The 22,149-nt window shown below is 38.0% G+C and overlaps 1 long non-coding RNA gene across 8 annotated transcripts; it reads left to right on the top strand.

Moving 5' to 3' along the window:
* Positions 1 to 1,964: 1,964 nt before the first annotated feature.
* On the top strand, positions 1,965 to 9,753 carry LOC141626546 (uncharacterized). Of its 8 annotated transcripts, none has more exons than XR_012536124.1 (5): positions 1,984 to 5,446; positions 6,311 to 6,404; positions 7,195 to 7,404; positions 7,814 to 7,878; positions 8,129 to 9,700. It is a non-coding gene; the product is annotated as an uncharacterized LOC141626546 (long non-coding RNA). The 8 variants fall into 8 exon arrangements; XR_012536122.1 differs by having other exon boundaries at positions 1,986 to 5,446; positions 9,364 to 9,700; XR_012536121.1 differs by having other exon boundaries at positions 1,965 to 5,446; positions 7,195 to 8,237; positions 9,364 to 9,753.
* Positions 9,754 to 22,149: the final 12,396 nt, after the last annotated feature.

The raw sequence follows: 22,149 nt of genomic DNA, 5'->3' as shown, positions 1-22,149 counted from the left end.
TTTTTGAGAAGCAAGGGTCGTTTAGAAGAAGCGAGATAGGGTAGAATTTGTTTGTGGTGATCAAAAAACGGTGGTAAGGCGGTGTTCCTGATGATGCGAGGGTGGTGATGGGTGGTGAAGGCGGTGGTGGGTGAAAGCGGTGGGTAGAATAGGGTAAGTGATAGAACGATGGGTATAGTGAGTTATGTGAGAGTAGTGAGTGAGTTAATGTTAATGGGAAGGGTATTTTGGTCCATTTATCCTGTTTGTTGACGAAAAATGAGTTATGGTAGTAAAAGTAAGTCGGAGATCACATCTTGGTATTGATTATAGAATTTTTTTTCCATGCTAGTGATTGTGAAAATTGGTCTTAATGTTGGTAGTGTTTATCAATTATCCCTATTATTAATAACATTGCTACTATTAATTTTAATAAACTAATATTATTATTAAAAATATTACTATTATTAGTATTATTACTTTTATAATAAATACGTTTTTCTTTTCAAATACGAACTTTATTTTTTCACATACAATTTTTCTTAAACATTCCAGTTAGTACCTCTTTTTACCTAAAACCCAACCAAATGAACTCTTAAATCATCATTTTTCCTAAAACTTATTCTAATTGCTCAAATGACTAAAAAGATTGATTCCAATTTAACAATTAATAAAGTATTTTACTTTTTTATCAGTTATTAATATTATATGTTGATTTTAATTAATCATTTTTTTTAAAGATAAAATTAGGATTTGTTATCTTTTATTTATTTAATTAATTAAATTAGGATTGATGGTGGTTCTTGGTGGCTACCAAATCACTCAAATTAGTATGATACTTACACGAGCTAGGCTTTGAACAACAATTTGGCAAATTGGTGTTCCATTATTCACTCTAATTAGGATAGAAGGTGATTTGTGGTGGCTACCGAAACACTCAAATTAGTATAATTATTATTATATATATTATTATTAGTAATCTTCTTCTTCTTCTTCTTCTTCTTCTTATAATAATAATAATAATAATAATAATAATAATAATAATAATAATAATAATAATAATATTATTATTATTATTATTATTATTATTATTATTATTAACAACAACAACAACAACAACAACAACAATAGTAGTAGTAGTAGTAATAATAGTAATAATTGTAATATAATAATAGTAATAATATTAATGTAATAGTAATAATAATAATAATAATATTAATATTAATATTAATATTAATATTAATATTAATATTAATAATAATAGTAATAATAAAAATTATTATTATTATTATTATTATTATTATTATTATTAATATTATTATTATTCAGTTCAGCTCCAATCAGCTTTAGTTCCGTTCAGTTCCATTCAGTTCAGTTTAGTTCAACTCTATTCAGTTCAGTTCAGTTTAGTTCAGCTCTAAAAAGCCAGAAAGAACAGGGCCTATCTTTGGTAATCGATTACCACATGAAAGCATCTCACAAGTCTTACAATTAATAATATGAAAACTGGAAAATGTCTATGGTTACTTCCTCAGATTCTAGTAAATTACTCCATTTGTCCCAATAAAAAATTGATTCTTTTTAATTAAAGCTCATTTTTAAGATATCAGGAAAGATATCATGAACGCCCCTTTATAAGTCATTGTGTGTGATGCTTCATTTGGCCCTTATGATCTGCTTTTTTCGAGGGGAAATTAATAACGAGGATATTTTTGTAACACCCATTTATCCAAGAGCCTTAACTAGGCCTTCCTAGATAAAAGGAGTTGTTATCATCTCGGATTGCCCGAGATAGTGAATAACAAAGTAAAACAAACCAAAATACTTTAGATAAATTAAATGATTAAAGGTTTTATTACATGTTCTCCAACCAAATAACTGAATAAATATTTAAATTACAAACTCGCAGCGGAAATTAAATAAGTGCATAATGTAAATAACAACTGTCTGAATTAAGTGAGCTAGACAACTAGTTAGACTCGACCATCCGTCCTCACGCATCCCATGCTCTCAAGTCAACTAATCTCAAGTACCTGTCAGTCAATCTGCTCCCCAATAATTGGTTCATTACAGGTGTTTACAGAATACACTATCAACCAAATGGTTGAGTAGGAATATCTAAACAACAATATTAGCCCAAATGATTAATTAAATAAACAAATAAACAACAGTAGTAGCTCAACCAACTGACCATGAACCATCATCACCACCTCCAACCATACTGCATACAAGTCACTGACATCACCGGCAGTAGCACAAATCCCTCAACACCGTGCTATGCACAACTATCTGGCAGCAATACTTTCGTACCATGCTCAACTGGCAGTAGTACCCTCCGTACTATGCACAACTGTCTAGCAGCAGTACTTTCGTACCATGCTCAACTGGTAGTAGTACCCTCCGTACTATGCACAACTGTCTAGCAGTAGTACTTTCGTACCATACTCAACTGGCAGTAGCAATCTCTCTTACTATGCACAACTCACAACTCCAACACCATCCTTCCATTAATGTTAATAGAATATAATCACAATACTAATATCATGATAATAATCAAGCCAATTCCCATAACATGATAGAATGACAAACACAACATGCTCATAAGACAACCAACTAAAAGTAATTCCCGTAATAACCATCCATCTTGTAACAACCATCAATATAATTCATCTTGCATAAACCGATTAACCAATTACTTAAATAAACAAGTGTGTTGAGTAGATTTCCTACCTTTTCAGCAAATACTCCAATTACGCAATTCAACTAAAAATATTCTTCAGTAAATCCGTCACCTATCAATTATGATAAATATAATTACTAACTAATTCTAATTATATTACATAATAATTAAACTAATTATAAACTAACTATATTAATTATTCTTTACGCAAATCCATAACTTAAAACCGTCTCACCCAAATTAAACCACCATCACCCACGATCTAAGCCATGGTGAAATCCTACAACCCAAACCCCAAAAACGTGTCAATTAACCCTAACCCGACAACCACCAAGTTTGCCACCAGCCCCCGCCGTAAGCCACCTCTGCCAACAACACAACCATGGTCCTACCACCAGCACCAAGCACCATCCACGGCCACACCACCGTTCCCTAGCTACTCAACTCACGACATTAAAAACAACAACACTCACGACACAAACCAAACACCACCCAACAATCACCACCAATACTCCGTATTTAATAATTATATAATAATAATATTTTATTATATTTAACGAGTTGGGCTTGAGATGGAATAATATAATAATATAATAATAATACGATACATGTATTTATACACTCCACTTACCATACTACGCTCAGCTTATACATACCCTTATCCACCCTTACCAACCTTATCCCAACATAATCCACCACAAAATCCACAATAGATAAGGGAGAAGAGAGAAAGAGAGGAAAAGGAGATTCCGTCACCTCGCCTGAAGATCGTAAGGTAAACCGTTTTATACTAACCTTTATATTATTTTATTCATACCATTAACTTGTCCCGACCTTGACCCACCTATTACCCGTCTTTGACCACCCATTTGACCGCCGCTGACCACCCATTTAGGGGTTTGACCGAGTTTAAGAAGGGGTTTTTGGGGGTTTGCGTGTCTCAGTTAGGGCTGAGGTTTTGGGGCTGTTGCAGGCTGGTTTGGGTCTGGTTTTGGGCGAATCTTAGTTGAGGGAAGAGAGGGGAGTAGAGTTGTGGTTGCGGGTGGCCGCGGGGCGGCTGTTGGTGGCGAAAAAAGGAGAGAAAGAGGGATGTCGAGTGTTGTTTGTTGTTGTTGTTGTTGTTGTTGTTGTTGTATTGTCGCCATTGTTGTTGTTGGTGTTGTTGGTGTTGACGACTGCCGTGGGGGCTGCCGTGGTGGTGGCCACGGGTGGTTTGAACCACCGTGGTCAGGGCGGCACTTTCGTGGTGGTGGCGGCCAAGGTGGGGGTGCACTAGTAGAAAAACATTAATTTGCGGCTCTCTATTTGAGGCGTTTTTGACAAATAGCAGCAAATACAAATTGAATTTTTTTTAAACCAGAATCTATTTGAGGCGTTTTATAGAAAAAACGCCGCAAATAACTCATAAGTAGGGGGTGTTTACCGGTCCAGAACCGGACCGAACATGCTTGGACCGGAGACCGGAAGACCAAAAAAAACAAAAACCGCAGACCGGACCGTTTAGCAAGAGACCGGACCGAAACCGGACCGAAAATCCGGTCTAAACCCGGACCGAACCGGAACGACCGATTCTTGATACTGAAACTTCATTTTTCTATAATTTTCTTTAGTTAACAAGAATCAAAACGTAAGAAAATGCAACCCAGTAATTCACTTCTCCCATTTCATTCGTCTAAAGCAACATTGACAGTTGACACGATCTTCATCTTTTTTTATTTTTTTCATTCAATATTGTACAAAATAATGAAAAAAATTAAATAAGTGCCCGTTGTTAAGAAAATTTTTTAGAATATAAGATAAATCAAAAATTGTAACTGAGAAAATAAATTTTGACCGAAAAGAGAACATATTATACTCCATTATATTACTCTTAATCATTAAAACGATACGGAGTAAAAAAAAAACAGTCGAGAATAAAAAAATTTACATTTATAATTGTATATAGTTGACATAACTACTTAAAAAATGTGAGTTTGAAAGACAAGTACCTGTTTATAACATAGATTATCATAACGAGAGTTTTTATAATTTTATCTAATCGGGATTCGGGAGCCTTCGCATGGAGATGAAAGAGTTTAATTAGAGAGATAAAAATGATTAGAAAGATTAAAAATATGGAGAGTTTAAATGGAGTAGGAAAGAGAAAAAAAAGAGAAAGTAGTACGGAGTAGTAAAAGTCTAAAAGACTTGACAAGGTAGCTTTCAAAACATATAATGAAATAAACCCTATTATTATAACTCTCGAAGAGTCTCCGCCGCCTACCCCCATTATTTACTTTCCCAAGATTTCAATTACATGTGTCAGCCATCAATGACAACTGACCACATGCCTACACCCATAATTTATATTGGCGAACATCCGGTTCTGGTCTTAGACTGGGTACTCCGGGTTTTAGACCGGCTAGGACCGGAGACCGGACAGACAAAAACAGAAGACCGAAGACCGACCTGGTTGCATAAAGGTCCAGCCCAGCTATACTCCTCGGCTCCACACTTCCCCACATCAGTTATCATCAATCAGCCTCCGTCTCTACTCTCATGGCTCTACTCACTCCGCCTTACCATTGACCTCCAACTCTCCACTGCGACAACCAAGTAACCATCGATGCACGACTCACTCATCACCACCACCACCACCACAAGAAGCACTGATAAACGACGCCCTATCGCAAGGCAAAACACCGCTCTTCTGTTTCCTGACAACAATCGGCGCGACCACCGTAATACACGACGAGCGTCTGACGGCAGCTCATCCCTCCTTTGCAATTTTTCTCTCTCTTTCCCATGGTAAAATCTCTAACTTGAATACATTTAACTAATTAGGGTTTTTAGGTGATTCGTTTATTTTAATTCGAATTATACAAAATTGGATGAGTTGTGTAATGTTTGTACAGTTATTTGAAGTTAAATATAGCATAAATTATGTTGCATTATAAGTATTTGGCGAAGATTGAGTAGATTCGATGATTAAGGTTGATGAAATTAAGGATTTTCTCTTCAATACAAATTAGAGTTTCTAGTTTTTCGTTTTGAAGTTGCTCATTCACTTGTCTCATCCTCATGATTGCATATATGTCTTCTGTTTGTGCCTCACTGCCTCAATACTACAGTTTGTGATGGGGGTTTTTACTTATCTTCTTAGGATCTCATGCGTAAAGCTAGATGCATTATAGGATTGTGATCCATATTGTGAAGTATTTAATTGATGTCGTTTTAGCTTTAAAAAATCTTAAAAGTGGCGCAAGATGGTTGGGGTGAAATTTTGGGTAGTGTAGTTGTTATATATAAAAAATTTACTCAGAAGAAAAATGTATATGACCTATTGGAACGTCATGAAAAGGACATGTATACACCTGTTAGAATTGAAGTGGATTACCTTTTTGGAATGAATAGTGAATGACAAGTTGACGACGTATATCTCATACTGATTCATTGTTTCACACTTAATTTTTATGCTAATCTTGTTAACTCATATGCCATATTTTTCACTAGGATGAGGTTAAGCTCTATCGCACACTTCTAGAAGAGTTGATGAAAATAGCCAGAGTTGCTAGAACTGCGCCACATGTTTCTGTTCTCTCTAGTTTTCGTTATATTATTCTAGAATTTATTGGATACGTTGATCTTCTGATCCTGACTTTGGATCCTTAGATATGCTGTTTGTGGCAATGCAACAATCAAGAAAATTGAACTTGTTAGACCATCAACAAAAGTAAGACTAGCTAACATCGACGGTGGCAATCAGGTATGTATGACATATCTGACAGTTTCTATTGTAATTTTAGTAGTTTTAAATGGAGACTCGAGTTGTGAATAACAGTGATAGAGGTCAAGTCTCAGCGAGCTTTTGAAGTTCTAAAAAAATAGAACATCATTTGAACTTCGCCCCCATCTTCCTAGAATGTTTAACCTTTGTGTTTTGATTAAACTTCCACTGGGGAGATTTTATAAATAATTTTGGTTTTGCCATGTCTGAGTATATATTCAGAGTAGATGTTTCAAAGGTATAATTTTTTATATGAACTTAGGGTCTTTACCCATGATAAGCCTTTAGCAATTAGCTGGATTCAAATGGATTAGGTAGTGAAAGATAAGCCTCAAAGGTAGTGAGAAGTATTTACGTGGTCCATGTTTAAGAGATTTAGGACATGAATTGAGTGCTCTGAAGTTCTTCTATGAAAACTAGACTACCTGCAGCCAGCGATTTTGATTCTCAAATACTTTGTTTTCCTTAACTTTCTTGGCAATTTCTAGCTTTATATCACCAACAAGAGGGTTAAACATTGTACTTTATAAATATTGTAGCATCTTGTTGTAATCGATGGGCATCATTTTCTTCATGCAATTCGGAATGTGTCACAAACACTTAACTTATCATTGGATGGAGAAATGAACATACAAACTCTTTCAGTCCAAAGATTGAGCCAACTGCTTTTTGTCTTATTTAGAAATTCAATAATAGGCCTTTCTTGATATCAATCTCTCGTTTATTCTGCCTTATAATTTGAATGCTTATCTTTCTTTTTTAATGATAGAACATCCATGGTAGATCGGCTCCAATTAAAGAAGGAACTATTCTAGGTTATCTTCTAGATGCTGCTCAAGAAGGGTTCGAAGTAGATTAGCCTAGACTCTGTGATGAGATTGAACTAACATGGGAAATGCTCAGAAATATAATGGGCGCAGTTAAGAAGGTCGGCTCGACTGAGAAGATGAGACCTATCAAAGATGAATTACCTGAAGATGTAAGTAGCTACCAACTATGTGTTTTTGTCTTTCATCCCTTTCTGTTATATTGTGTCAGTACAACAAGAACGTTATCCCGATGCCTTAAGGACTCCCGCAAATGGGGGCGTAGAGGGTCGAATGTTAGACCGTTTTGCTTAATTCCATCATACTCCACAGTGTCCACACCTTAGGGCATTGGATCTATATATATCTGAATTGCGCGAGTTTAACTAACAACCGTAGCTTACATCTTATGGTGGTCCCTGTCCAAGAGTAATAGTGCTGCAAGCCATTACTGGAGTTATGTTGAAAGTATAATTGACTATAATGCAATCTAATGGTTTGTACTTATTTTTGATATTTCATAATTGTTTGCTCATATCATAGACGTAAGATTTGTCACTATATCTTGTGTTGTCCCTTCAGGTAGTATGTTTCAAGTTTATGAAGCAGTCATTCTAGGTCAAATAGGTCTATGTTAGCTACTAATGGTAAGTAATATCTATTCTACGTATCTACTTGGTTAAATTAAGTTGAGCTTTTGAACTTCGGATTTTTTTTTAGCAAGCAATGATTGTGGTTGAGCTTCATCCCCTTTTTTTATTTAAGATCTTTCATGAAACTATTAAGTTGGATTCTTATGATATTTTTGTTTTTCCTTATAGTAACAGAGCGTAAAATAGTTTTACCTGTTAAAAGTCTATAATAGAGTTCTCACAGTTGTTCTTGGTTGCACGTCAGTTGAGTTCTTCTTCTGGCAGAGGCGACGTTGCTGCCTAATGGAGGAATCAATCTGTCTCTTTTTTTAATTCTTATCAAATATGTGGGAAGACACCAGTTATTTGTCTAGGTATATTCCAGGAATAATGTTGATGTATTATATGCTGCTGTTGTTTGATTATGTGCTGGTGGTGTTCTTTGATACATGCCTTCATACTGCAGTTCAGCGGCTTTGCGTCGTTCTAGATTTTTTTTTTCTGTAACAGTAATATTGACTTTATGTTAACCGGTAATCCACCTCCATTTCATCGATTATTAACTCTCTTAAGCCTACTTATTATATTTTAGCCTTTCATTTTCTATCAATCAATAGTTTCTATGTTAGTGGTTTTTCTCATTCTCTTCCTTATATGTATGAATGATTTTCTTGTTACAGAACTCTGACTCGTACTTGCATTCCAGAATTTTGATACTGTTTTTGTTATAAATAATGCTGCTTTGTGCTCTATATGCAAGTTTTGAGCCTCTTTAAACGTGCCAACTATCTATGTAATCTGGAACGATATAAGATTATGAGGAGCTACATGCTCAAAAATTGTCTCACTAGAACTTGATATGATATTCAAGACATGTTGGGTTTCAAATGCAGTAGTGTTTATACTATTTTGTTTTCTGTCTTGCTAAAGGTATTTGTTTTCTTGTGTCTTTGTCCGAATTGATGTTTATTCCGTAGTATTAAATCGGTAACACTGACTCCACGAGGGGTCAAGGCTTTTGTCATTACCTATCTCATTTATGAGAAGTAAGCAACGAAATAGAACTTGCTCCTACCCTAACCAAGTATTGACAGTGAGAGTGTATGCTTTGATGTTTGAAGTTTAAAGTATATCACTCTAATTGTTACTTGCTGCTGATTGTAAGCTGAACCAATGGTTTGAAACTGCTCAACCACACTTCTTTTACACTTTCTTGGGACACTAATTAGGGAACCGATAAACGAGGCATACCACACCCCCTTTTACTTTATTTAAACTGCTCAACCAATGATTTGTGTCTGTTTGGTTCGTATTGGTTTGTGTCTGTTTGGTTCATGACTGTTCGCTGCTTATATGACAGCATTCCGCATTTTTATTCCATGCCTTCTCAATTTATAATGCATTTGATGTAGCTGTACTCTCTTATGCACATTGATGCCCACTTTCAAGGAATTATCATTCATTCTGTGTGATTTTTACATAACATAATGACATTGACAGGTTTTTATTCAGCTGTCCTAGAATTTAAAAACAAATTGGATTGCTGGAGTTGAATTCAGGTACTTACCCATCCTCAAGGAACTTGTCAGCTACCAAACACAAGTGACTAGAAAGAAGCTTGTGAACATTTGGAGAGGTGACATAAGAGCTGGTTTGTTGAATGGAGTCTTGTAGCGGTAGTATACTATATAATTAATTGTTGTCTTTAAGTATTAGAAGCTTGATATTAGAAGCAAACTTGAGTTACTTTTTTAATTTTGTATTTTAGTGCTCTTGTAACTAGTTTTGGAGTATTGTATGTGATGTGACCATAATTGGCGCATATTTAGCCCCCGAATTAGCCTTGTTCCCATGCTTTTTAGTGCTTATTTGGGTCATTTCTTATCTTTAGTTCTTTGTTTTGCATATTCTTTGAGATTTTGATCCCTTGGTAGGAAAGGAGTAAGAATCTTGCATTTTCATGGCAAAACGAGACTAAATTGATCGAATTCAATGACCAAGAATCAAGGAGAGACAAGATTAGAAGGCCTTTGTACATATTATAGTAGAAGAGCAAAGTTGAGAAAGGATCCTTGAGTCCCCAAGGAAATCCCCAAGGAATTTGTGGAGAAAAGGGAAGAAAAGAAGAAGATTTGTTGCTGACTGACAATCCGAGCGGATTGTCACCAATCCGTCCGTCCCGCTGAAGACAATCCGAGCGGCTTTGCCCTAATCCGCTCGGATTCCACCTCCACAATCCGTCCGGATTCCCCGAATCCGCTCGGATTCCAACGCTGAATCCGCCCGTCCCGACCCTATTCCGCCCTGGATTCCAAAGACAAAGACGGATTGTCTTCTCCAAGCTACGAAGAAAGAAGCCCTTCTCTCGGAAAATACCGGCTCCTCCTTGCTCAATCTAAAAGTGTAATTACTTAGTTTAGCCCTTAGTTAACCCTAATGCATCCTCCCTAATTTCCACTATAAATACCCCATTAGTCTAATTAGAGGAGCATGTTCTTCTTATCAATAATTAGTGTAGTTAATATCAATCAAATCTCTCTTTAATATTGTAATCAAGTATTAATCAAGTTTTAATCCAAGTTTTAGTTCTTTAATCTCTCTTTTGTTCATCCTTTATTTTGGGTAATTGAAGATTATTTGGGTTATTGTTGTGAGATTGACAACCTCTCAATCAAGCATTCAAGTACTTCTTTTATCTTTGCTTTATTATTGGAATCATTAGTAGGTATAATCTCTTAATCCCTTTTTAATTATTGTTAATTACTTTCATTTATTCATCATGTTTCATATTGTTGGTATGATTGACAACCTTGCTAGCATGATCAACATGATAATGAGTGAGTAGTCTCTTAGCTAGGGTTAATGGGTGATTAGGGGAAACCAACATGGGGAATGATTCATGCTTAAATTAATATGCTTTCATGTTTTATTTACTTGCCTATTTTGATCTCAACTCATGCACATGTTATATTTGATGAAATGCTAAGCCTATGAATCCTTGCATTTACTATCATCTCCTATCTTTTCAATGAGACTTGTAAGACATAACCCAACTCGAGTCTCATTAGACCATGCATGTTGTTAAGTAGGGAAGATTAAGTCGACTTGTAGGTGTTGTACAATCTAATCGATTCGGCTCCGGGACCCAAACTTTCCTAGGATTGTAAGATATAACCCAACTCAATCCATCACAACTATAATTGCTTGCTTATAATTTGAGAACATGTTTGTATGATCATATATCATGATTCTCCTATGATCCCATGACACCCTAGTGCCTTTAATCAATTGTTCACACCCCTTTAATTCATCTTACTTGTTTATTTTCATTGCTATTTTAGTTTAGTGACCTTCTACATCAACCCAATTTGTGACACCCCTTAGACACCACTAGTTGCAATAGAAATCTCATTTCAATACCCGTCCCTTGGGATCCGACCTTTATTTGCCTCTTTACTAATTGTAGAGTTGTTTGTGAAGCTATAAATTGTGTTTTGATTCGACCGTGACCCAACGACCACATCTTAATTTGTGAACACTTAGCGGGATCGCATCAAAAATGGCGCCGTTGCCAGGGACGGTGTTTGTTTGATTTAGATTTCTTTTTATTGTTATTAGTTGTGTCTTTCTTCGCCTTGGGGAAGTAAAACTCCTCAAGGTTCGCTCTAATCGTTTTCAAGTTGTTTGATATTTTGCGAGATGGATTTCATAGACTGTTTTGTAGAGGATCACTTGAGTATCCCTTACTTCAAGGATCCCATGCAAGCATTAGAAGCCTTAGAAGCAAGTGAGGCTAAGAGCATGTATTGGGAGTTGGAGGTGGATCTCTTTGAGGCCGCTCTAGCTAACAAGGAACTAACTCGTGCACAATCCGAGTTGGTGCATAATATTCTAGTAGAAGCATGTCAACCCATAGAGGATGAGCAATCCATCCTAGAGGATATTTTACAAGCTCAAGAGCAAGAGGAACCCATCATGGGATTTGAATATGATGTGGTTGATGAAAGTGAAGTTGAGTATGCTATGAGAATGGAATGTCTAATGGAGATGGAGCAAATTCTCAATGAAACTCCAAAGGAAGAAAGTAAGGTACAAACTCCTACTTTAAAACCACTTCCCCCAAATTTGAAATATGCTTACCTTGATGAATCAAAGACCAAACCCGTAATTGTTAATGATAGACTTGATGATGACCAATTGGGAAAATTGCTTGATGTGTTGAAACAACATGAGAAGGCTATAGGTTATAGTCTAGATGACCTTAAGGGGATAAGTCCCAACTTTTGCATGCATAGAATTCATCTAGAGGAAGACCATAGACCTACCATTCAACCCCAAAGAAGATTGAACCCCCACATGCAAGAAGTTGTCAAAGGAGAAGTCATGAAATTACTTGATGCGGGAATCATATATCCCATATCGGATTCTTTGTGGGTTAGCCCCGTCCAAGTGGTACCTAAGAAAGGAGGTACCACGGTAGTGACAAATGAAAAGAATGAATTAATACCCACAAGAATGATCACCGGTTGGCGTATGTGCATTGACTACCGGAAATTAAACTCCGCAACGAGAAAAGATCACTTCCCCTTACCATTCATTGACCAAATGCTTGAGAGGTTAGCCTCCAACAAATTCTTTTGTTACCTTGACGGGTATTCGGGATTCTTCCAAATCCCTATACACCCGGATGACCAACATAAGACCACCTTCACATGCCCTTATGGCACTTTTGCATATAGGAGGATGCCTTTTGGATTATGTAATGCCCCCGCCACTTTCCAAAGATGCATGATGAGTGTCTTCTCCGATTACTTAGAGATCATAATGGAAGTTTTTATGGATGATTTTAGTGTTTATGGAAAGGACTTTGACTCATGTTTGCATAATCTTTCTCTTGTGTTGCAAAAGTGTGAAGATGTTAGCCTTGTTTTAAATTGGGAAAAGTGTCACTTCATGGTCAATGAAGGAATTGTCTTAGGTCATTTGATTTCGGAAAAGGGCATCGAGGTCGATAAAGCTAAAGTTGAGGTGATAGAGAAACTCCCACCTCCCGTGAATGTTAGAGGGTGAGAAGTTTTCTCGGTCACGCGGGTTTTTATCGTCGTTTCATAAAAGATTTTTCAAAAATAGCAAAACCCCTCACTCTTTGCTTAAAGATGCCCAATTCCAATTCTTGACGAGTGTGTTGAAGCTTTTAATAGAATCAAAGAAGCATTAATCTCGGCACCAATCATTCAACCTCCGAATTGGGAGTTACCTTTCGAGATTATGTGTGACGCTAGCAACTACGCCGTTGCAGCGGTTCTTGGCCAACGGGTAGGGAGAGCTCTTCATGCCATCTATTACATAAGCAAGACCCTCGACCCCTCCCAAGTGAATTATGATACAACCGAAAAGGAGCTTCTTGCCATTGTTTATGCTTTGGATAAATTCCGTTCCTACTTGCTTGGATCCAAGGTGATTGTATTTTCGGATCACCGTGCTCTCCGACATCTCTTGATAAAGAAGGAGGCAAAACCAAGATTGTTGAGATGGATTTTGCTTCTTCAAGAATTTGACTTGGAAATAAGAGACAAGAAAGGAGCCGAGAATGTAGTGACGGATCACTTGTCAAGGATCCGGTTTCATGATGAAAATGGAGAAACCCCGATCAATGACTCATTTCCCGACGATATTTTGATGGCTATTCAAACACAACTTGAAAGGCACATCACCCCATGGTTTGCCGATTATGCCAATTATATTGTTGGAAAAGTGCTCCCTCCAAATTTGAACCACAACCAAAGAAAGAGATTCCTATTCGAAGTGAAGAGGTACTTTTGGGATGACCCAAACCTCTACAAGGAGTGTAGTGATGGGCTCTACCGGAGATGCATCCCTCAATGGGAAATCCAAGGAATCTTGGAAGGATGTCATTCATCACCCTACGGTGGGCACCATGGAGCAAGGAGAACCGTTGCAAAAATTCTCCAATCGGGCTTCTATTGGCCTACAATGTTTCAAGATACAAGAGAATTCATCATTCATTGCGATGCTTGTCAAAGAACGGGGAATATATCTTGGAGGAACGAAATGCCACAAAGGGGCATTCTAGAGGTAGAGATCTTCGATGTTTGGGGAATCGACTACCAAGGGCCCTTTGTGACATCCAATGGGAATAAGTACATCCTTGTGGCCGTCGATTATGTTTCAAAGTGGGTGGAGGCAATTACCACCCCAACTGATGATGCAAAAACGGTCACCAAGCTTTTCAAGAAGATAATTTTCCCAAGATTTGGAGTTCCTAGAGCGATCATTAGTGATGGAGGAACACATTTCCATGAGAAGAAGCTTGCATCCCTTTTGACTAAATATGGTGTTCAACATCGAACCGGCTTGGGATATCATCCTCAAACAAGCGGTCAAGTGGAAATTTCAAATAGAGAGATCAAGCAAATCCTTGAAAAAGTTGTGAACAAGACTCGGAAAGATTGGAGCACAGAGCTTGATGATGCTCTTTGGGCTTATAGGACGGCCTATAAGACTCCCATAGGAGCCTCCCCCTACAAGCGTGTCTATGGAAAAGCATGTCATTTGCCAATCGAATTGGAGTACAAAGCTTATTGGGCAATCCGAGCACTTAATCTTGACCTCAATTTGAGCGGTCAAAGGAGGATGATTCAAATCCAAGAGTTGGAGGAATTCCGACTACAACCATATGAGAATGCAAAGATTTACAAAGAAAGAACAAAATTGCTTCATGATAAAAGAATTAGACAAAAAGCCTTGTACAAGGGAGACAAAGTCCTTCTATTCAATTCCCGCTACCGACTCTTTCCGGGAAAATTGAACTCTAGATGGATGGGTCCCTATGTGATAACCGAAGTTGGAAAATATGGAGATTTCGAACTCAAGGCGGAAGATGAAAGCAAGTTCAAGGTAAATGGTCAAAGGTTGAAGCCCTACTATGAAGGAGCGTTTGTTGGAGAGGTCGAGGCTACCTACCTCGGGCCTCCTCCCCCTTGAAAGGACCATCTAAGGGAGAGTTTGGTGGAGTCCTCCCTAAACCACCACTTGTAAATATACTAACCCTCTAACTTGTATTTATTTATTGCATTTGTTTTAATAAATAACATGAACTCTTTTCATGAGCGTAAGTAAGGGAGGGTTACTAATGATTTTTGAATGAAGGAAGGAACAAATGCTCAAGTGTGGGGACGCATCTAAGAAAGGAGAAGAAGTCAAAACTCGCAGCCTGAATCCGTGCGGATTCCCTGGAATCCGGCCGTCTTGCTGGAATCCGGGCGTTTAGTGGATAAACCGTCCGTCCAGCTACGCTGAGAAATTGAAGATTTCTGGACTGAGGTCGAATCCGAGCGTCCAAGAAAAGAAGGCGCCCGTCTTGAGGAATCCGGCCGGATTTGAAGAAAGACGCCCGTCTTTCTACCTGTGCATTTCAAAGAAAATCTCTGTAGCAGAATCCGTCCGTCTTCTCAAGAAGACGCCCGTCCTGCCTTAAAAGAATCCGAGCGTCTCATGCTCGAGACGCCCGTCTTGAGGCGTCAAAATTTTGGAAATTTTCTCTGTGGCAGAATCCGGGCGTATTGCCCCGAATCCGCCCGTCCCGTGGAGCACGAATCCGAGCGTCTTCAGCTCGAATCCGCTCGTCTTCTCACGGTATTTTGACCCGATTTTTCCTAATTAAAATACACCCCACCACACATACAGTGACACATCACTACTCCTTCCAATTGCACTATAAAACCCACCTACTTATGACTCCCATACATATCCAAATCACTCTCTTCACGCACAAAATCAAAAATCCCCAATTTTCTAGGGTTTCCAACACTCAATCAACAAGGAACATCCTTAGCAATTCTCAAATAAAAAGAACCCAACAAAAGAATCAAGAATGGCACCAAGGAGATCCTCTTTTAGGAGTGCAAGAAGACCAAGGATGATGGGAAGTTCTTCTACCTCCCATCTCAACACCATTAGAAGGGAACATGTAGAGATTGTAGATCTCACAAGGCTTGATGATTTCTCAAATGTGGAATTCCTCAATGATGCACAGAGATTAGTCTTCCACCGGCTTCTAAGTAAGAATATTCTTCCCACTAAATTTCTATGTCATGCTACCTTGAGAAAGCTTGGGATTTTTCACCAAGTGGAAGCTCTCTTTGAGGTTTTTGGTCTTTCAACCCTTTTTCGCATGTATGAACCAACCTATCGGTCCCTTGTGCTTGAATTCTTGAGCTATTTGAAGATTACAACCGTGAACAAAGTGATATGCATAGAGTTTAGGTTGGAGAATGTTTCTAGGATGATGACCCTTGTAGAGTTCGCAATGTCCCCAATACCCTCCTACCTAATCCCAAGTCAAACAAAGCAAGCTCCACCACCTCAAAACCCACCACCGCAACAACAAGAACAACAAACCCAAAATGAGAAGATAAAAGTGCCCCCTACCCCTTTCCCTACCAACCATATAACCATCCAAATCCCTTCATCCTCCCCCGTGACGACTTTGTCACGGGAATTTTGCAAGATTTACACTACCGTCAATATGAGACCTCCGTGGACACTTACTATGCTCTTTACCCCCAATACCATGAGATGGCTAAAAAAGGACGGATTAGTGAGGAAGGAGCTTTCCCCTCATGGGCTCAAATTGATTTGCTTTTCCCCAACTCGGAGAAGGCTAATGAAGGGGCGAACGGTCGCCAAGAGGAGGAGAGTGGCAATTCTTGTGGAGGTGACACGGTGAAGCTTGAGAGTGAGGAAGACGAATTCATGGATCCAAGTTTGAGTGATGCTTCAAGAGATATTTGGGATAGCGATATAGAGGAGATGATGCCGATGTCTAGAAGACTACTTCATCACTAGGTGGAGCGGGCAAGAGGCACCCACCTAAGTTCAAGTGAAGTTTTCTCATCTCTCCTCTTTATCTTTCAATGTTCTATGAAAAGAAGTTCGTGTCTTGTTACCTTTTATTTTATATAATTTTGATCATTGTTGGAGTAGTCCTAGCCCCATTAGAGGACTCACACCTCGGTACCATTGAGGTGTTCTCATTCTATTGTTCCCATTTTCAAAATCCAAAATGACAAATTAGTTTCATGCATAGCATAGTGTGTGCATGAACTACACCCATCCTTGGACATTAGCAATAGTGTCTCACTCGGTTTGGGGAAGTTAATGCATACACAACGGGAGGTAATCTAAATTATCCTCTCCGTCATAACAAAAACCATGCATCATGTAGTATAGCTTAGTGTAGATTGCATTTAGTATAGAAATCATGCATCATCTTTGCATAATTTCCATCATTTTGGCCATTGAGGACAATGCCCATATTAGTGTGGGGATGGGAATTCTAACATTTAACTCTTATTCAAAAATCCAAAAAATTGAAAAATTTCAAAAAAACAAAAAATCATAAAAATTTGAAAATTGAAAACCCAAAAACATGTTTATTTCCTTTTGTAATCTTGTATATAGTGTCTTGTATATATTGTGTTTGTTCTATCCTTGTTCACATTGATTGACTACGCCACATCCGAAACATGAGGATATTGAAGACCGCATGGTATGATCTTTCCAATCTCCTTTTCCCTCTTTATGTTAATGACTATGTGGCTTTATTTTGATTGATGCGGTATAACAATGTGAATTTAGGACTTGCATTTAGTTTATATGTCATATTAGTTGATAGAACCACTTGCATTAGGATGTTTATATTAGTTGCATCATGGCATGTAGTTGCATGTTATAAATGTTTTGAAAAATGCCTATTTAGGAAATTTGACAAGAGCAACTAAGCCATTACAAATACTTGTTCAACTTAAGACTTTGCCTACTAGAATGGTTGTAAAACACCCTAGATAGTGTCATACTAGTGTCTTTTGACCCATGACCCAAGGCCTAGTCAAGGGTTTGTATGTGAGTCACCTATCCAACCCCGTGATGTGATGTGGACTTGGTTAACTTGTCTAGGTGACCTTGATTGACCTTGTGGTAAGGCAACCCAAAAATATTTTCTATCAATAAGCTTGAAGTGCTCATTTCAAAGAAATTTTGTCATGTGGAAGTAATGTAATGCTAAGAAAACCTCAAATGTTATGAATTGTTGAGAAATTTAAGTTGTTTTGATGGAGGCGTACCACTTCGATGTGCTTTGGTGCGGGATCCATTGAATTGGGCCCCCATACGGTTGTGAATTCGGCCGCCCAGAGACAGAGTGACTATCACCCCGAAAAGCTATTGTCTAGAGGTTAACTGGTTGCCTAATAAGCGATTGGCGAAAGCAAAGGACACTAGCCCGGAAGGGACGAACCCCATCTTAAATTTTTGAAATGTGAAAGTGAAATGAGGACAATTTTGAATACTAGTCATATCCACCCATTGTGAATAAAGATTTGAGCATTTCATTCCCAAAAAGCCTTTTGTCAAACCACTTGGTCAAGTTTGGGACGATCCATGACCTTTACTTTTGTAGAGAATTCGAGACTTGTCATGTCATATGCTACTAGCATCATAGGGATCATCATTCCACCACCATCCGATCGCTCTTGACGAAAGCATTTGGAAATTGAGGACGAAAGTAGTCTAGTTTAACACCATTTGGAGGTGATTTAGTGCCATCCTCTTAGACTTAGTAATTTGTTGAACTAGTATTTGTGAAGGATTACATGCTCTTAAATTTGTTCCTCTTTAGTGCCTCCGCCACTTGATGAGGGAGTGGCTATTCTTTTTGTAGATGCATTCATTATGTGTTTTTGTGTGCTTAAAGTTTGGATGTGTCGCCATTTTGGCAAGACCCACCTTGCCTTGCAAGAAGGCATCCTACCTCATGGTTGTCTTGTTGTGAGTTGAAGGGGCAGAGTGAGACCCGCTAATTGTCTCATATCGGCTATATTATTAGGATAGGTTAGTATTGGTCCTAGTCTTTGTCACCTCTTTACTCAGGACGAGCAAAGGTTCGGTTTGGGGATATTTGATGTGACCATAATTGGCGCATATTTAGCCCCCGAATTAGCCTTGTTCCCATGCCTTTTAGTACTTATTTGGGTCATTTCTTATCTTTAGTTCTTTGTTTTGAATATTCTTTGAGATTTTGATCCCTTGGTAGGAAAGGAGTAAGAATCTTGCATTTTCATGGAAAAACGAGACTAAATTGATCGAATTCAATGACCAAGCATCAAGGAGAGACAAGATTAGAAGGCCTTTGTACATATTATAGTAGAAGAGCAAAGTTGAGAAAGGATCCTTGAGTCCCCAAGGAAATCCCCAAGGAATTTGTGGAGAAAAGGGAAGAAAAGAAGAAGATTTGTTCTTGATCGACAATCCGAGCGGATTGTCACCAATCCGTCCGTCCCAAGAAGAAGACAATCCGAGCGGCTTTGCCCTAATCCGCTCGGATTCCACCTCCACAATCCGTCCGGATTCCCCCGAATCCGCTCGGATTCCAACGCTGCAATCCGCCCGTCCCGACCCTATTCCGCCCGGATTCCAAGACAAAGACGGATTGTCTTCTCCAAGCTACGAAGAAAGAAGCCCTTCTCTCGGAAAATACCGGCTCCTCCTTGCTCAATCTAAAAAGTGTAATTACTAGTTTAGCCCTTAGTTAACCCTAATGCATCCTCCCTAATTTCCACTATAAATACCCCATAAGTCTAATTAGAGGAGCATGTTCTTCTTATCAATAATTAGTGTAGTTAATATCAATCAAATCTCTCTTTAATATTGTAATTAAGTATTAATCAAGTTTTAATCCAAGTTTTAGTTCTTTAATCTCTCTTTTGTTCATACTTTATTTTGGGTAATTGAAGATTATTTGGGTTATTGTTGGGAGATTGACAACCTCTCAATCAAGCATTCAAGTACTTCTTTTATCTTTGCTTTATTATTGGAATCATTAGTACGTATAATCTCTTAATCCCTTTTTAATTATTGTTAATTACTTTCATTTATTCATCATGTTTCATATTGTTGGTATGATTGACAACTGATGTGACCATAATTGGCGCATATTTAGCCCCCGAATTACCATTGTTTCCATGCTTTTTAGTGCCTATTTGGGTCATTTCTTATCTTTAGTTCTTTGTTTTGCATATTCTTTGAGATTTTGATCCCTTGGTAGGAAAGGAGTAAGAATCTTGCATTTTCATGGCAAAACGAGGCTAAATTGATTGTATTCAATGACCAAGCATCAAGGAGAGACAAGACTAGAAGGCCTTTGTACATATCATAGTAGAAGAGCAATGTTGAGAAAAGGATCCTTGAGTCCCCGAGGAAATCCCCAAGGAATTTATGAAGAAAAGGGAAGAAAAGAAGAAGAACCATCTTTGAAGAACAATCCGAGCGGATTGTCTCAAATCCGCCCGTCTCCACTAAACAATCCGAGCGTCCTGCTCAGAATCCGCTCGGATTCATCCACCCAAATCCGCCCGGATTCTCTTGAATCCGCTCGGATTCCTTTGCCAGATTCCGTCCGTCCCGACCCCAATACGCACGGATTCCTTCACAGCATGATTTCGTCTTCTCCAAGTTTCAAAGAAAGACTCCCTTCCTTCGAAAAATACCGGAGTCTCCCTGCTCAAATCTCAAAAGTGTAATTACTAGTTTAGCCCTTAGTTAACCCTAATTGCATCCACCTAATTTGCACTATAAATACCCCATCTTTGTAATTAATCAAGAGTGAAGTTTTTAGAGTAGAAAATCCTTCTTTAGATTAGATTAGGAGTAGATTAGAATAGATTACTCTTTAATCTTTCCACAAATTACACATTAATCTCTCTTTAATTATTGTTCAAGTTTATTATTGGGTAATTGAAGATTATTGGGTTATTATTGGGAGATTGACAACCTTCCATCAATCAATCAAGTTTCTTCTATTATTCTTGCTTTATTATTTGGATCATCTTAAGTTGGTATAATTCCTTTACTCTTTAATCTTTATTGTTCATTTCTTCATTCTATTATCATGTTTATACTTGTTGTGATGATTGACACCATTAATGACATGTTTCCCATGATGATGAGTGAGTAGTTTCTCTAGCTAGGATTAGTGGGTAATTAAGGGAAACAAACATGGGAATTGATTCATGCTTAATCTAATATGTTCACATGATTAAATTGCTTGCTTGTTGTGATGTCAACTTTATGCACATGTTATGTTTGATGAAATGCTAAGCCTATGAATCCTTGCATTTACAACCATCTCTTATCTACTCAACTTGACTTGTAAGATATAAACCAACTCGAGTCTTGTTAGACCATGCATAGAAGTTGATTAGGAGGAAAGTAAGTCGACTTGTAGGTGTTGTACAATCTAATCGATTCGGCTCCGGGACCCAACTCTTCCTAAGAACCGTAAGATATAACCCAACTCGGTTCCTCCACAACATTAATTGCTTGCAACCTTGTAAACATGTTTGTATGATCAAAACCATGAATCCCCTATGAACCCATGACATCCTAGCACTTTTAATCAATTGTTTACATTTCTTAGTTCATTGTTTGCTCTACTTTGTTACTTTCATTAGTTTAGACACAACTACAAACCCACCCAAATTGTGACACTAGCATAAATTGAGATAGATAGACTTAGAACCCAAAGCACACCGTCCCATGGATCGACCTCGACTTACCGCTAACTAGTTGTATGTTGAGTATTATAAATTATGTTTGATTGAGAGCCCCAACGACACCTCCATCAAAATGGCGCCGTTGCCGGGGACGGTGCTATGTGATTAAGTTCTTATTTGTTTGTCTATTTTAATTGTGCTTTCACCTTGAGGAACTTGTTCCTCAAGGATTGTTCTTACCATTTTTGTGTAGTTTCCATCCTTGTAGTTGTTTCCTTGTCTTAGCTATGATGACCCAAGACTTGGTACATGGAGTATGTGGTGGATCTTTTGAGTATGACTATGGGTATGGGGAGTTTGAGGAGCAAGTCAACACAAACCTACCTTACTATTTGTACAATGAAAATCCTAACCACTACCCCAATTTTTCCCACCAAAATTACCACACCCAATATCAACAACAACCACCCACTCAATACCCATTTCACAATGAACTTCAATTGCCACAATACAACCATTTTCACACCCACCCACAACAAAGAATTGAACCCATTCAAAACATGATCCTCCAAATGATGGGAGACCAACAAAACTTCTTCAAACAAATGCTAGAAGAGAGCCGAAAAGAAGAAGATGTTCTTAAAAACATCGCTATCCAAAGAAAGGAATTGGGGATTCAAATTGCCCAATTAAAAGAATTCCAAGCAACCCCTCA

Source organism: Silene latifolia, chromosome Y, assembly GCF_048544455.1.
Source record: "Silene latifolia isolate original U9 population chromosome Y, ASM4854445v1, whole genome shotgun sequence".
Lineage (NCBI taxonomy): Eukaryota > Viridiplantae > Streptophyta > Magnoliopsida > Caryophyllales > Caryophyllaceae > Silene > Silene latifolia.
Note: the sequence above shows the minus strand (reverse complement) of the source record. Positions and strands in the feature narration are given on the sequence as shown.